The sequence below is a fragment of the Haliotis rubra genome, unplaced genomic scaffold (genome assembly GCF_003918875.1).
Source record: "Haliotis rubra isolate DU_JTF1 unplaced genomic scaffold, ASM391887v1 Scf385, whole genome shotgun sequence".
NCBI lineage: Eukaryota > Metazoa > Mollusca > Gastropoda > Lepetellida > Haliotidae > Haliotis > Haliotis rubra.
This window is the reverse complement of record NW_025767063.1, coordinates 269,854-285,488: the sequence shown is the minus strand read 5'-3', so window position 1 is coordinate 285,488 and position 15,635 is coordinate 269,854. Positions and strand designations below refer to the sequence as shown.

Genomic DNA, 15,635 nt, shown 5'->3' with positions numbered 1-15,635 from the left:
AAGCTCTCGTAACTGGACGTAAACATAAGATATCGTAACTTTTCTCATGGCATTGGTACCTCCTATACTGTAGGTCCGGCTCCGTGGTGTAGTGGGTTAGAGCGTCCGCCCGGAGAGTGGAAGGTCGCGGGTTCGATTCCCGGCCGCGTCATACCTAAAGACGTTAAAATATGGTACTTGTTGGTCCCTGCCTGGCGCTCAGCATTAATAGGTACAACAAGGACTGGTCGGCTCGGACTCAGTATAATGTGTCTGAATGGGGTATTCATGCTTCACTGCGGCATGATATCTCAGTGGGCTAGCACTATAAGACCAGCTTAAGCCTGGGCTAGTACAAGCAGCCACACATACACATGCACGTCGTCATGAGCGAAATATTCTTAAGTACGACGTTAAACCACATTTCACCTCACCTCCTAGGAAGTACGAATGAGCTCTACGAGAAACGTTACGAGATCTTCTAGGCTTATGAGAGCTTTGTGAAACGGGGTCCAGGAAGGGTTCTAACCCTCAAATAACAACCAGAACAATCAATAGACATATACACATTAAATGGCTGTAAAGTTGGTGCTCAATGATCAATAATAAAAAGTTTAAAGTTTAAACTTGTTTGAACGAGAAATATTTTCAAAATTATTTAAACAATGGAGAGCATAATTTCTTTTCCTCGTCCAAACGTAACACATATATTACTCCAAAACACTGATATGTTTAATAAAGTTTTTTTGAAATGAAAATATGATTCGAAAATCACAAATTTTATATATAGAAGGGTGGCCACGAAGGAAGGAAAATCATGCTAGATAGAGTTACCCCCCTTTGTCGGATTAACCCTGTTTCGGAGACAAGTCGTCCACCTGTGAGAAAAGACGTTGCAGACATCCACCCAAGATGACAGCTGTACCAGAGGAGAGTAAACTTCCCTACAACTTCTTGGGGAAGTCTGGACTGAAGGTGGCAAACCTGTGTCTCGGAACTATGACGTTTGGGGATTCGGGGGTGAGTGGAGGAGGCCAGTGAAACGCAATCAAACAGATGAAATTGAGACCTCATTTCTGAGGGTCTTTTTATGGGTCTGACATTATTATCAGCATTTAGGGCATGATTCTTAAATATGTGTTTTTTGTTGTTTTATGGTGTTATTGTGTTGTTATGTTGTTTCTTCTTCTTCTTGCTATTAATGTGGCAGAATAGGGTGGCGTGACAAAATAGGAATAATTTAATAGACTATATATTTATATGTTATCTCAAAGTGTGTGTTCACAGTGACTTTGCACATATCACCCTTGGTCTTTTCTATGTTATCAGGTCGTGACCTTATTAACAAGTGTGTATATGTATGACCCGATAAAAATGTAAGGCATATTAAAGACATATTAAAGTGCTGACCAACAAAAAAGTTTTTTCAGTTCAATTTTCCATTTGTCTGTCACATGCATGAGCATTAAGTATATGATTCTGTTGAATGATTGACTGAGCATGTTATGACAGGACTCAATATATACCTTTAGATCTTGCTCTGGTGCAACTTGAAAATGCAAAATGCTGCCTCATACTTTAACCTATACTAACAACTTGTCTCTGAAATGAACATATTTTACAGAAAAAAAGCTCATAGTAGAAAAAATTTAATATAATGAAAAGGAGCCCTGAGACTTTCATTTTTAGATTCTGTGGAAATCTAGACTTGCCACATTTTCTAGACTTGCGTGGGCTTTCTTGGATAGGACGGAGGGGTAGCCTAGGGGTCAAACCTTTCGTTCGTTGTGCCGAAGACCCGGGTTTGATTCCTCACATGGTACAATGTGTGAAGCCCATTTCTGGTGTCCCCCTGCCGTGATATTGCTGGCATATTGCTAAAACCGGCGCGTAAAACTAAACTCACTCATTTATTTTCTTGGATATATTTGCTACAGCGTCTGTATGACAGACAAACTTTAACCAAGTGGCACCCAGTGCATGTGAGTATATATTTTCCTGTTCAAAGAATACAGACGTACTTAAGCTAAAAAACAGAATGATGAGGAAATGGCTTGGAGCAGTGACTCTGATGACTGCACAGACAGCGACTGAATGATTGTTACTATTCATGAAATTTTATATTTGTAAAATCACATGCCACACACATATGTATTAAAGTGTAATTTTGAGCTTGCATCTGCCGAGTACCTGTAACAGCCATATTTCTAATGCATTTAGTCAGCATTAGCATTTAATCCATAGTGGCAAAATAGACTTGTCATACAGTGAAAATAGACTTGTCATACAGTGAAAATAGACTTGTCATAAACAGTGAAAATGGACTTGTCATGCAGTGAAAATAGACTTGTCATGCAGTGAAAATAGACTTGTCATACTGTGAAAATAGACTCATACAGACCATTCAAAGCCTTCCTTTCAATACCCCTTTCCACACCATACCTTCCTTTCATACTTTTTAAACTCGCAGCATTTTCAGTGTGGAGGTTTGAAAAATAGATTGGATACTTGTACAGTGAAACCTGCCAACACTGGCACCTGTCTAATCCGGCACACTGTCAAAACCGGCATAAAAGTTTGGTCCCGCCATTTTTCAACAATGTTAAGAGGTAAGTTCGGGTAAGGCGTTGGTGGGTATTGGGTGAGTTGCAGTAAGTTTCTGAGTTGTGGTAAGGTGTTGCTAGGTGAGTTCAGGTAAGGCGTTGGTAGGTGTTGGGTGAGTTGTGGTAAGTTTCTGAGTTGTGGTAAGGTGTAGCTAGGTGAGTTCGGGTAAGGCGTTGGTAGGTGTTGGGTGAGTTGTGGTAAGTTTCTGAGTTGTGGTAAGGTGTAGCTAGGTGAGTTCGGGTAAGGTGTTGGTGGGTTTTGGGTGAGTTGCAGTAAGTTTCTGAGTTGTGGTAAAGTGTTGCTAGGTGAGTTGGAGTATGGCGTTGGTGGGTATTGGGTGAGTTGTGGTAAGTTTCTGAGTTGTGGTAAGGTGTTGCTGGGTGAGTTGGAGTAAGGCGTTGGTAGGTGTTGGGTGAGTTGTGGTAAGTTTCTGAGTTGTGGTAAGGTGTTGCTGGGTGAGTTGGAGTAAGGTGTTGGTGGGTGTTGGGTGAGTTGTGGTAAGTTTCTGAGTTGTGGTAAGGTGTAGCTAGGTGAGTTCGAGTAAGGTGTTGGTGGGTTTTGGGTGAGTTGCAGTAAGTTTCTGAGTTGTGGTAAGGTGTAGCTAGGTGAGTTCGGGTAAGGTGTTGGTGGGTTTTGGGTGAGTTGCACTAAGTTTCTGATTTGTGGTAAAGTGTTGCTAGGTGAGTTCAGGTAAGGCGTTGGTGGACATTGGGTGAGTTGTGGTAAGGTGTTGCTAGGTGAGTTTGGGTAAGGTGTTGGTGGGTATTGGGTGAGTTGTGGTAAGTATATCATTGTGGTAAGGTGTTGCTAGGTGAGTTCGGGTTAGGTATTTCTTGGGGTCAGGTGAGTTATGGATGGTGTCTTCACTACACATGTATCTCATTCATCCAGGATGTACACAGGTGATAATATGTCAACACCGTGACAATCCACTATCTTCATCTTATTATTGATAGATTACTGTATGTGTAATTCACTCTCTGTCTTTCTCATCCATTTAGTGGTTCAGTTGAAACAATGGGATGAGGTGTAAGCATGATAACCCATATTTTGGCCAGGGAGGGGAATCTCATAGCAGGGGTTATTAGCCTATCCAAGTAGCCACACAACCTATATCTTCACCTACACACCTGTACAACATAGCTAGGGGTGTTGAATAATCTACGACCCCACATAGGGTTTGCTTAACCTTCTTCTAACATTATGTTGACGTGCTTATATCACCAGGAGCAAGGTTCACGTTAACCTATGGATTGGCCTTTGTTTGTCTGCTGGTTCCTCTTAACCCTTTAGCTTTTAATAAACCGTTACTGGCTGAATGGACTTGTCCAAAACCATGCATCTCGCAACATGATGATTATAGCCAGACTTGTTCGTTGTGTTAAAAGTTGTAATTATTTTTTAATCAAATAAAAATACAAACATGACTTTTGGACAGTAACCAGAAGGGCAACATCTGCAGCAGGGCTCCAGATAAGGGCCATATCGGCGTATGTACGGGGAGAAAATATGAACGATATGGTAGGAAATAAATTAGAAAACTTAGCAGATAAGCACCACAACAATGTACGGTCTCAGAGTCATTTACAGAGGTATTAGTCAGAAAACGTATTATTTTATTCAGAGGACCAGATAAGCTGCGTTATCTGGGTAAAATATGCATAGAAAATTTCCAATTACGCATTGAAAAATAATTGTTGCGTACCAATTACGCATTTAAAGTGTTAGATACGCAAAAAGTTTAAAACATATGCGTACGGAATATATTTATAAAAATCGCTTGCGTAATGAAAAAGACATCGATTGCTATCAAGTTGTATTGTTAGTATAGGACTAGTGTTGTACTGTCAGTACAGGATGAGTGATTTTTTATGAAATAATTTCCATTATATTTAAGTTGGTTTTGATTAGGTATGACATAAGGCAGAACATACCTGCTTAGTAAACTTACTCAATGATATATACTTAGGTGAGTAAAATGACTGAAATACGCACATATTTGAAAGCAGTGGGTAACGGAAAATGGAATACCCACTCAACATTCATAATACCCACTCCCCAAAAATACATTAGGTACAGTACCCACATGAGCTAAATCTTATCTGGAGCTCTGTTTTATTTTTTTGCCCCATTTACACAAGAGAAGCAATGTTGTGGTGCCTATATGAAATGAAACACAAGATTACTGTTACCCAATTATATTCCATTCAGTACTTTAAATGGACTCTTAAGGTTTTCTAGTACTCCTATATTGAAAACATAAGGAGTACCTACTCCTGATGTTGAAAAAATATCTGGAGCCCTGTGCAGGATTCAAACTCCATCGTGACATTTCAAGGAGCTGTATCACTTTAAAACTTCCGCCCTTCAGGTTTCGCTTGATGGACAGCATATATGTTAAAATTTCAGAAAAAATATTTTCGGATTAATGTGAATTCACATAGTAAGAAATAACTATATTTTTATTGTCATTTTGTGTATTGATTTGCAAGTGTGCCACGAGGCACTCCTAAATCTATGAGGGTGTACCCTTTTGAATCTGAGTGTGCCAAAACGAAGACATATTTTTGACAGTGTCAGACAAGCTGTTGCAGTTTGTCCCTTTTTAATTGAGATTTATAAAATGTGTTTCAGTTTCTGAATTGCACATTTATTGAAAATGGCTTGGTTTCTAAATGGCTTTAAAAAATAATCAGGTGTCAAAAGGTTTATTTGTTAAATGTCAGTATTCATTGCCCATCAGACACCAGCTTCAATCTTAACTGGGTCATTATGAACAGGACCATGTTGTAAGTGACATTGGTCACGGAGAGTCCCCGGATGGGTGATTGTGTTTGGCAGCTTGACTCCTGAGAGTTTCTAGGACTTCAGTCCTGCCCCACAACGAAGTACATGTGATACATGTGGGCTCACCTTAGACAAGCAGCAGAAAATGGGTACCAGGTGGGATAAGCCATATGACTATTAACTTTCAAGCACCTTACAGGCACAGGGTTGTGCTCCTTGGATGTGCTTTAATCTTTGATTCAAATCCAAGATTTTCTCTGATGATGTGTCAAGGTTCGACACCACCATACCGTTGATATGGGTATTTATCATAATGGTAAGCATTAGGGGTGACTATTGAGGGGAAAACAACTATTACGATAGCGACAGTCTATTGCAGCATACTATTGCGATAGCGATAATCTAGTGCGGCCAACTATTGCAATACTATTGCAATATTTTTTCTCCTTATGTTGTCTCATTTGAAGTCATTTCCCAAATGAATGCTTAGTTTATATGAAATAAAAACAAGCTGAAGTAGTTTCAATCTCTGTTAGAAACTTGAAACACAGATCAAGTAAATAGTTAAAACATAAACTTATTGTTATTCACAATTTCAAACTCTGCGAGTCGCATGCCGTGTTTGCCGTCATGTTTGGTTAAGAGGTAAAAGGTCGGATAACTCTAAATCAAAGTTGGGGCGATGGGGAAGCCAAGTGGTTAAAGCGCTCGCTCATCACGCCGAAGACCCGGGTTCGATCCCCCACATGGTTACAATATGTGAAGCCCATTTCTGGTGTCCCCCGCGATATTGCTGGAATATTGCTAAAAGCAGCGTTAAATTAAACTAACTCACTCACTCTAAATCAAAGTGTACGAATCTGGTACTTCTTGTATTTTGCGCTGCGCATTTATCTACGGAAGTCAATTACTAAACTATCGATAGTCAGACACACTATCGATGCATCGATAGTTTTTTGTTTCTACCATCGATTAATTGCTATCTGAGACTCAATAATTGCAATCCATCGATTGCACTAGTAAGCATGTAACATGTGCCTTTACAGACTTTCTTCCAACATCAACATGCTATGCTCGAACTGACATACTGTTGAAAGCAAGTTTATATTCTGCTCACCTCAGTCACTCACTTTGTGTCACAGGCTAAGCTACCTGGTCAGGCCACAGAAGAATACTCCCACCAGGTGCTTGACCGCTACGTCGAATGGGGAGGTAACTTCCTCGACACCGCCGATGTCTACTCACAGGGGCTGTCTGAGAAGTTCATCGGATCCTGGCTCACAAAGTGTGTAACAATGGACTAGTATGAATAGCAGTGCGGTTGAATAGGTGGGGATACTTTACCTGAGGCACAACAAATCTATGTGTTAAAGATAATTCGTTATTGAAAACCTTCTATCTTTTAATATCACCCACACTACCATGTGTAAAGAATAGTCTATGATTCTGTTTTATGGTTGGATGGTTTGTTGAAATTCAGTGAAGAGGTCATGATAGTGTTCAGGGGATTGGAGGGCGGCAGCCCAGTGGTAAAGGGTAGCCTAATGGTTAAAGCATTTGCTGGAGTCACCCTGAAGGCACATGTGTCAGGAAGCCCATTTATGGAGCCCCAGCAGCCGTGATATTGCTGGAATATTGCAGTGTTCGGGGAACATGACAGTGTTCAGTGGGTGTCTTTAAACCATACTCAGTCAGTCACAGTATTGGAGTGTCATCACTGAAAACATGACAGTGTTCAGTGTGTTCAGTGTTCTTTTAAAACATGTTCAGCAGAGCGTCATCCAAGATATCACAGTATTCTGGGGAGCATCACTGGACTGGAATATACAGTGTTTAGTGTTTTAAAACATGAGCAGCATCTAGAACATGACAGTGTTTAGTATGACAGTGTCTTTTAAGAACATGACAGTGATGGTTTTTTAAAACATCAGGAAGAGTCACCTAAAACAGTGTTCAGTATGTTCAGAACCTAAACATTTCATTAAGACACAAGCAAAGTGGGTAAGCATTTTCCTTGTTGTAAATGAAACCAATGCCAAACCCTGTGTTAAAAAACACAAGAAAGGTTCACCTGTGAGTTAAAGTTTTAAGACGTGTGAAATCTGTCCAATGGTCTGTCTAATAGTGTCGCCATGCACACTTTGATTTGTCGTTCATTAACTATTGTGTGATGGCAATTTCACCATGCACAAGACAATTTGTCTTTCAGTAGCTATGGATGATGCCCCTAAACTTAGAATCTATGTTTGATAATGAGTTGAATAATTTATTTAACTTTACAAGTAGTTTCTTATATATGAACATTTGTATGAAACAAAACTAAAACTGTTACGTGTTGGAACGTATTCTACAGTGAAGTCACTTTATAAAGAAATGATAATTTAGGTAAAAATATTTATGGACATAAATTTGATCAGTAATAATTTTAATGCCAAGTCACTCAGCCTGTTTATAGAAATGTGTGTTGAAAGATTCACTGGTATGATTTAAAAAGAAATAGGTTGCTTTAGCAGTACAATATATGCACTGAATGTAAGTGAGCTTCTGTACCTATTCACACTTTGTAGTGATCATGACCAATATTTCATCTTGTGCATTTCACTTTTTCCATCCAATAATTAGCCACATGACAAATTAAATGTGTCAAAATCTAACCCACTAAACTTCAATTGAATCAAAATTTAATGTTCTTGTCTACGAGTCAAAAGGAGGATGATTCTTGTGCCATCTATGCCAGAAAAGAAACACCTCTTTGTTATTCCCCATCGATGAGTCAGCATATGAAAAATTAATTTGATTTTCATTCCAGACAATCGCGTGAGAAGTTTGTTGTTGCTACAAAGGTGAGAGGATCCACATCATTTGGTCAAGGTCTGAGTCGGCGCCATATTGTCAAGAGCATTGAGAGCAGCCTTGAAAGGCTTCAGACGGACTATGTTGATCTGTACCAGGTGAGTACTGACTGTATTTCATTAGTCTGTACTTGGTGTACACTGAGTCTCTGCTTGTCCCCTGCTGCAATGCGGAACAGGGGACTATGCATTCAGCAGAGTCCGTCCGTATATCCGTACATCCTGATTCTTGTTAATGCAATATCTCATGCACTGTTGTACCCAATGTCTTCAAATTTGGTCATATCCCTACATTGGGGATTACACAGACACCAGTTGATTTGGGTGACCTTGACCTTATCTTCCAGTCACCATGACACTTTGACCACTTTTCAACTTATGTAAATGCAATAATAAAACGTTTAGCCTCTGAGCTGAATAATATATTTCCAATTCTTACAAATTTGATGTCAGGAATTAACATAACGGGTATCAGGGTAGGGTAGTGTAATGGGGGTGGGGTACCCGAGTAGAAAATTTGGACCGGTCCCAGCCCTAATACGCACTCATACTGACAGTGGATATTTGCATCTGCGCCTGTATGTATACATATCTATTATATTTCTGAAATATCTTCAGAGTTAGAAGAAGATTCTGAGAAGTGACCATGACTAAAAACCACATCACACAAAAGGTAATCTTCTGTGTGACCAAAAGATAAAAACTAGTATATATACTGAGTCAAAAAGGAAACTTCACAAAATGTAATATGAAAAATAATGAATAATATTTCTCTGATGATACATCTATGTATCCGAAATGGGATCCCTATCTTTCGACTCTAGAAAAACGTTAGCAAACCCCACTCAAACCCATCCATTCGTCTTGTAAATGACGTTAGTGCCAAATCAGGTTTTGCACCTGCAGTCGAGCACGTGATCTTCGCATCGGAGTTTTCTTCATATGCACGTGTTTGCATTGGCCTCAAGAATTGAAAAACACTTTTAAACCACAGTTCTAACGGTACTTGAAATGCCACGATTGTCAAATGTGCAATGTGAACGTGCCGTTGGCATGTTGCAAGCGGGAAGATCAGTTATTGATGTCGCAAGAGCAATGGGATGCAGCCGTCGTGACTGTGTATGACTTGCGCAGGTCGCCTACAACAAACTGGCACCACTTCTGATCGCCCAAAGGTCGGGTCGCCCACGATGACGCCACGAGAGCAGAAGACCGTCAAATCGTCCCTACGCCACCTACGTGACAGATTTTTGCCGGCTACACGAACCAGGGCTGAGATGTTTAGAGGTCGACTGTCCTCACAGACCATTCGAAATCGGTTGCGGGCTGCCAATCTCCATTCTCGACGTCCATATCGTGGGCCAATATTGACGCCGTTTCATCAACGTCAACGTCTGCTGTGGGCCCAACGTCACCTCCGATGGACCCAGAGAGACTGGAATCGAGTCGTCTTTAGCGATGAATCCAGGTTTTCCCTCAGATTCGCGGACGGCAGGCATAGAGTCTGGAGAAGACGTCATGAACGGTATGCCCAATGTTGTGTACAGGAAGTCGACAGATTCGGGGGCGAAGTTGCATGGTGTGGGGTGCTTTCTATGGGAACAACCATTCCCGACTTCTGGTCATCCGTGGAAACCTCACCCCTGAACTCGTTCCTTTCATGGCGGCTCATGGCCCAGGTCTACAGTTCCAGCATGATAATGCTCGGCCGCATACCGCGATGTTGACACAAAATTTCCTTCAAAATGCTGGAATCAACGTCATGGACTGGCCATCGAGGTCCCCTGACCTTAATCCAATAGAGCATGTTTGGGATGCACTTGGGAGACGGCTTCGTGGTCTTAGGAACCAACCTCAGAATTTGCAGGAACTTGGCGCTGCCTTGCAAGAGCAATGGCGCAGAATCCCCAACCACGTGTTCACAAGCATCAGGCAGTCGATGAGGAGACGGTGTTTGGCAGTGGTGAATGCGCGGGGCAGCCATACACGATATTGAACTGAGAAATTTTGCATTTTTATTCTTGTGACTTGACATTCTGTATACCCATGTTTTGGAACGGCGGTGTAGCCTAATGGAACTGATTATGGCACTGTCAGTGTATCGAGTACATCACACAGATCTCAGCAATGCAATAATAACAATTTAACCATCTTACCATCTCTTGTTCTTTTATAGTGCCCTGAAGAAAGAATGTGAAGTTTCTTTTTTGACTATATGTTGTATGTCATGTTTCTTTAGCGGTAGGCGACATTGGGGCATGGTGGGCGAGCTGGCTAAGGCGTCAGGCTAGTGATCCAACGAGGTGTGACCGGGTGTAAAAACCTTGGAGTCAACTTTTCGTGCAGACTCTCTCAGTGTTGTCACAACCCCTAGTGTACAGTACACAACACTGTGCACTTAAAAGAACCCACGAATCCGTTGGTAAATGACCAGATGGTGGCCACATGAATACATGATAACAGCTAGTTGCGGGTACAGCAACGTGCAGTAAACTTGGACAAATACTGTGACTACGTGTCCCAGTCCACCCAGCTGTGAATGGGTACCTCGTAAGGATGGGAAAGCCACATTAACTCTTTGCGCCTAGTGGCTGCAAGAGTTGTATGATCCCCAGGGTGAGGTGAGATTGATAATACACTGTGCCATTTGAGACTGACATCCAATGATCGAGGGAAAAACAAAGCCTTTGAGCAGGTGATCTGGATATTGGCTCTATATAAATATATATAAATAAATAAATAATAAATAAATTGCCATGTTAGTGGCAAACACTTGTTCTTCAAGTGTCTTGTCAAAATGGCAGTAAACTGACCATGGACTATGCTGGTGTTACAGATGCACCTTTGGGATGATGGAACTCCTATTGAAGAAACTCTCCGTGCATTTGATGACCTGGTTCGATGTGGGAAGGTGCGCTACATCGGTGCCAGCAACGTGGTAGGTTGGCAGCTACAGAAGATAGTCTGTACATCGGAGAAGCTTGGCCTGAACCCATTTATCAGCTTACAGGTAGGCATTGTTACATGAACCCCTGCAGTTTACATATATGACATTAAAGACATAATTCCTTTGCTCTCTTGCAGGTAGGATATGATAGCTGGAACCAAAATAGTGGTATGGCATTATATCCACAGTATTTGAAGTAAATTAAGATGTCTGTCTACGTGTTTTGTTTTGTTTGTCACACTTTAAACAGTTTTCCAGAAGCACCGCACTGGTCTGTGAATAATTTTGAAGTCTTGATCAGACATTGCTTCTGGAAGAGTGAGTGGGTTTAGTTTTATGCCATTTTTAGCAATATTCCAGCAATATCACGGCACAGGACACCAGAAATGGGCGTCACACATTGGAACCCTTGTGGGGAGACTAACAACTAGTCTCTGAAATGAACATATTTTACAGAAAAAAATAGTTCATAGTAAAAAAAATATAATGAAAAGGAGCCCTGAGACTTTCGTCATGCCGAAGGCCCGGGTTCGAATCCCCACATGGGTACAATGTATGAAGCCCATGGCTGGTCTCCCCCATCGTAATGTTGCTGGAATATTGCTAAAAGCGACGTAAAACCAAACTCAGTCAGTCAGTTTAACCACTAGGCTACCCCGCCACCTATTTCTGAAGGAACTTGTGTACACCGGTGATAAAGGTGAAGAAGTCGCCGACACCGACCAACATTCAGTTGTCACTTCTGACCCAGTATTCTCATGTGGTTGCTGTATCTGTGATTCTAACGAGACAATGTCATGGTTTTCTAGCAACAGTACAACCTGGCGTGTAGGGAGTCGGAGTTCGAACCCCTACAGGTGTGCAAGACGGAGGGATTAGGGGTGCTGCCTTGGAGCCCTCTCAAGGGGTGAGTGGATTAAATGATTACCCAACATATGAACATATGCTGATACTCTATGCCTTGACACAAATGAGCATATGCTGATACTCTATGCCTTGACACAAAAATCACATTGTAAGGCTTAGTATCGATAGATTACCCATCTCTCATTGTTGTGTTGGTCTGGTGCCAGAAGCAAATGAGTAATTCAGTCAGTTGGCTCTAAACCAAGGAACATGTTGCTGAGTAATCTTTCCTGAAGGGTGAACTCAGTTTTAATGAGGCTACTCTGTTTGGAGATGTAGTTCAACATTTCATTAAATTGTGAGTTTTGTGCCATTTCAATTAATTACCCTCAAACACTCTGAGAGTTTAAATGTCTCTACTTAAATTTTCTCTGAGACAAATATTTGGCTGCTTTGTCATATGAGTATGTCCTGCTTGACAACGGTACAAGAATCTATCCAAACATCACACTCACAAAATATAAGAAGTTTTTATCCATAAGTTTGTCTGTATTTGTTTCCCGACATCTAAACTGCCACTTGAAGAAGAGTATTCATCAAATGATAATTGGTTTGAAGAAATCAAATTATGTAAAATATTTATTTGTGAAGTATGTCATGAACAGAGGCCTACTTTCCGGGAAGTACACACGAGAATCTCCCCCAACAAGTGGGCGCCTGGGTTGGGTGAGGGATGATGAGAAACGGGCAAACCAGGCCATGCCGGGGGTGGAGCTCCCTGGAAGAGAATGATCAGATCTGGAACATCATCGATGCCCTGAAAGACATCGCGAAGACACATGGTAGGTGCAGCTGTAGGAGTGGGTGCCACTTGTAGCACGACTGTAGGATACCTGATAGACACCTTACAGGCAGCATGAGAAACCTGGACACATTTTGAAAAATCTGGTAGACATTGTGACTAATCAGGTAGACATTAAGTAAAACCTGGTAGATACAATGACAAACTTGGAACATATAGTGAGAAATCTGGTAGATATTTTGGAAAACCATATGGTTGTATGAGATGACTGGTAGTCATTGTGACAAATCAGGTAGACATTTAATAAAATATGTTAGATACAATCTCGGACTTGGTAGATACAGTGAGAAACCTGGTGGACATTGTCAAAAACTTGGTACACATTAGGACAAACCTGGTAGATTGTGTGATTTGCGACTTACCTTGAAGCTGTTGTTTATATTTTCTCCTTCAGACAAATCTGTGGCACAGGTGTCCCTGCGCTGGCTCCTACAGAAGGATGTTGTTCCATCAGTGATCATTGGCGCCACGACTCTGAAACAGCTGGATGACAACCTTGCAGCTGGTAGTGGCTGGAAGCTCTCTTCTGAAGAGGTAAGTTTGTGGTAAATGGATGGCAATCTGGTGCTGTTTGTGGGTGAGCAGTCTTCAGAAGAGGTAAGTCTGTAACAGATGGATGGCAATCTGGTGCTGTTTGTGGCTGGGCATGGTCTTCAGAAGAGGTAAGTCTGTAACAGATGGATGGAAATCTGGTGCTGTTTGTGGCTGGGCACGGTCTTCAGAAGAGGTAAGTCTGTGACATATGGATGGAAATCTGGTGCTGTTTGTGGCTGGGCACGGTCTTCAGAAGAGGTAAGTCTGTAACAGATGGATGGAAATCTGGTGCTGTTTGTGGCTGGGCACAGTCTCCAGAGGAGGTAAGTCTGTAACAGATGGATGGAAATCTGGTGCTGTTTGTGGCTGGGCACGGTCTTCAGAGGAGGTGAGTTTTTGACATCTGATGACAACTTGGGTGTTGCTGGTGGCTGGGCACAGTCTTCTGGGGAAGTGAGTTTTTGACATCTGATGACAACTTGGGTGCTGCTGGTGGCTCGGCACGGTCTTCAGAGGAGGTGAGTTTGTGACATCTGATGACAACTTGGGTGCTGCTGGTGGCTGGGCACGGTCTTCAGAGGAGGTTAGTTTGCAATAATAATTTTCTGGAGTATATACTCAGGTGATGGATGATGAAGGTGTAAGAATATATTCCGGAATATTGTGTTCCTCATAATACTGAAGTTGACATCCACAATTTTTTTATCTTCTTTAAGGAAGGGGAGATAAGTCAATCACATTGTTACTTTGATGTTACTTTAACGATGGGTTTCCTTTAATATCTTTCTGTTTTCCAGATGGCCAGACTGGACGAAGTGTCCCAACCCAGAGTACCATATCCCTATGAGATGGTGTGGAGATTGAACAAGCCTCGGAGTAATCCCTTCCAGTCATCATACTTTGTCTCGAACACAGACTGACCACATCTCAAAGTTGAAAAACATTAACAACATTAATGCCATATGCATCAACTGTGGAATTATATTCTTGTAATATTTGATTAATTCAAAATTATTAAGAAAACTGGATACCTTGATGCTGTAAAAGGGGCAGCGGGATAGCCGAGTGGTTAAAGTGTTTGTCCATCATGCTTAAGTCGTGGGTTTGATTCCCCACATGGGTACAAAGTGTTAAGCCCATTTTTGGTGTCCCCTGCCATGGAATATTGCTAAAAGTGGTGTAAGACCAAACTCACTCACTCACTCACTGTAAATCATTAAATTAGTGCCAGCATGAAAGAAATTGAAAACATATGAGTGCCTCTTGTCCATACTGCTAGGGTGACACCTTCTTTCTGGACATGCGGGAGTATATTATCGTATAAATTTCACTTCACTTGGATTCAAAGAAAGAAGTATGTCATCCAGTTCACAATAAATGGGCAGAGGGTTAGCCTAGTGGTTAAAGCGTTTGCTTGTCAGCTGAAGACCTGGTTTGATTCCCCACATGGGTGTAATGTGTGAAGCCCATTTCTGGTATTCAGACTTACAGCCATGATTTTTCTTATCTTTATACTGGTTATCATCCATAAATCTGATGATCTTTTATATACAGAATCTGGTTATTAGACAGGGTGGCTGTTTGTAGAAGTATTCAGTTTTCTTACCTTGTATCGTATATTCCTATTGGTATGAATACCTCAACAGAAAGTAGATATAGTTCTCTTATCTCCACAATGTTTATATTATGATATACAAAAGCTCATATATAGCAGAAAAATATTATTCCAAGATTTACTGGTCAGATTGTTATTCAGTGAATGTGCTGTGATTATTTACTTGTAATTATTTTTTACCTATCTGATGATGTTCTATTTTGTAAGTCAAAAGATTAAACTTTGTATATTATGAAACTGTCTGCATTTTTATTATGCCCCCCGCCATATATGGCAGGGGCATATAGGGTTACCCTCGGTGTCCGTCCGTCTGTCCGGACTGTCTGTCCGTACGAAACAGGGAATGTATTCTATCCACTTCTCCACCATAACCGCTCTGTGGAATTCAATGAACTTATACATGGGCTTTCTTGGGACTCTAATGGTGTGCATCTCATATTTTGTTTTTTTATTTTATTCGTGTTTTTTGTAAGTTTAGAGACATTTGAACTTAGGTACATTTTGCTGAATTTCTCTATGATGATAGTGTAATAGGGGATGAAGTCTATCCACTTCTCCACAAAAACTGCTCAACAGAATTGAATGAACTTCTACATGTCTTTTGTAGGG

At 41.2% G+C, this 15,635-nt stretch overlaps 1 pseudogene; it reads left to right on the top strand.

Moving 5' to 3' along the window:
* The first annotated feature begins 819 nt into the window (after nt 1–819).
* Nucleotides 820–15,263, top strand: LOC124286512 (annotated as a pseudogene).
* The last annotated feature ends 372 nt before the right edge of the window (nt 15,264–15,635 follow it).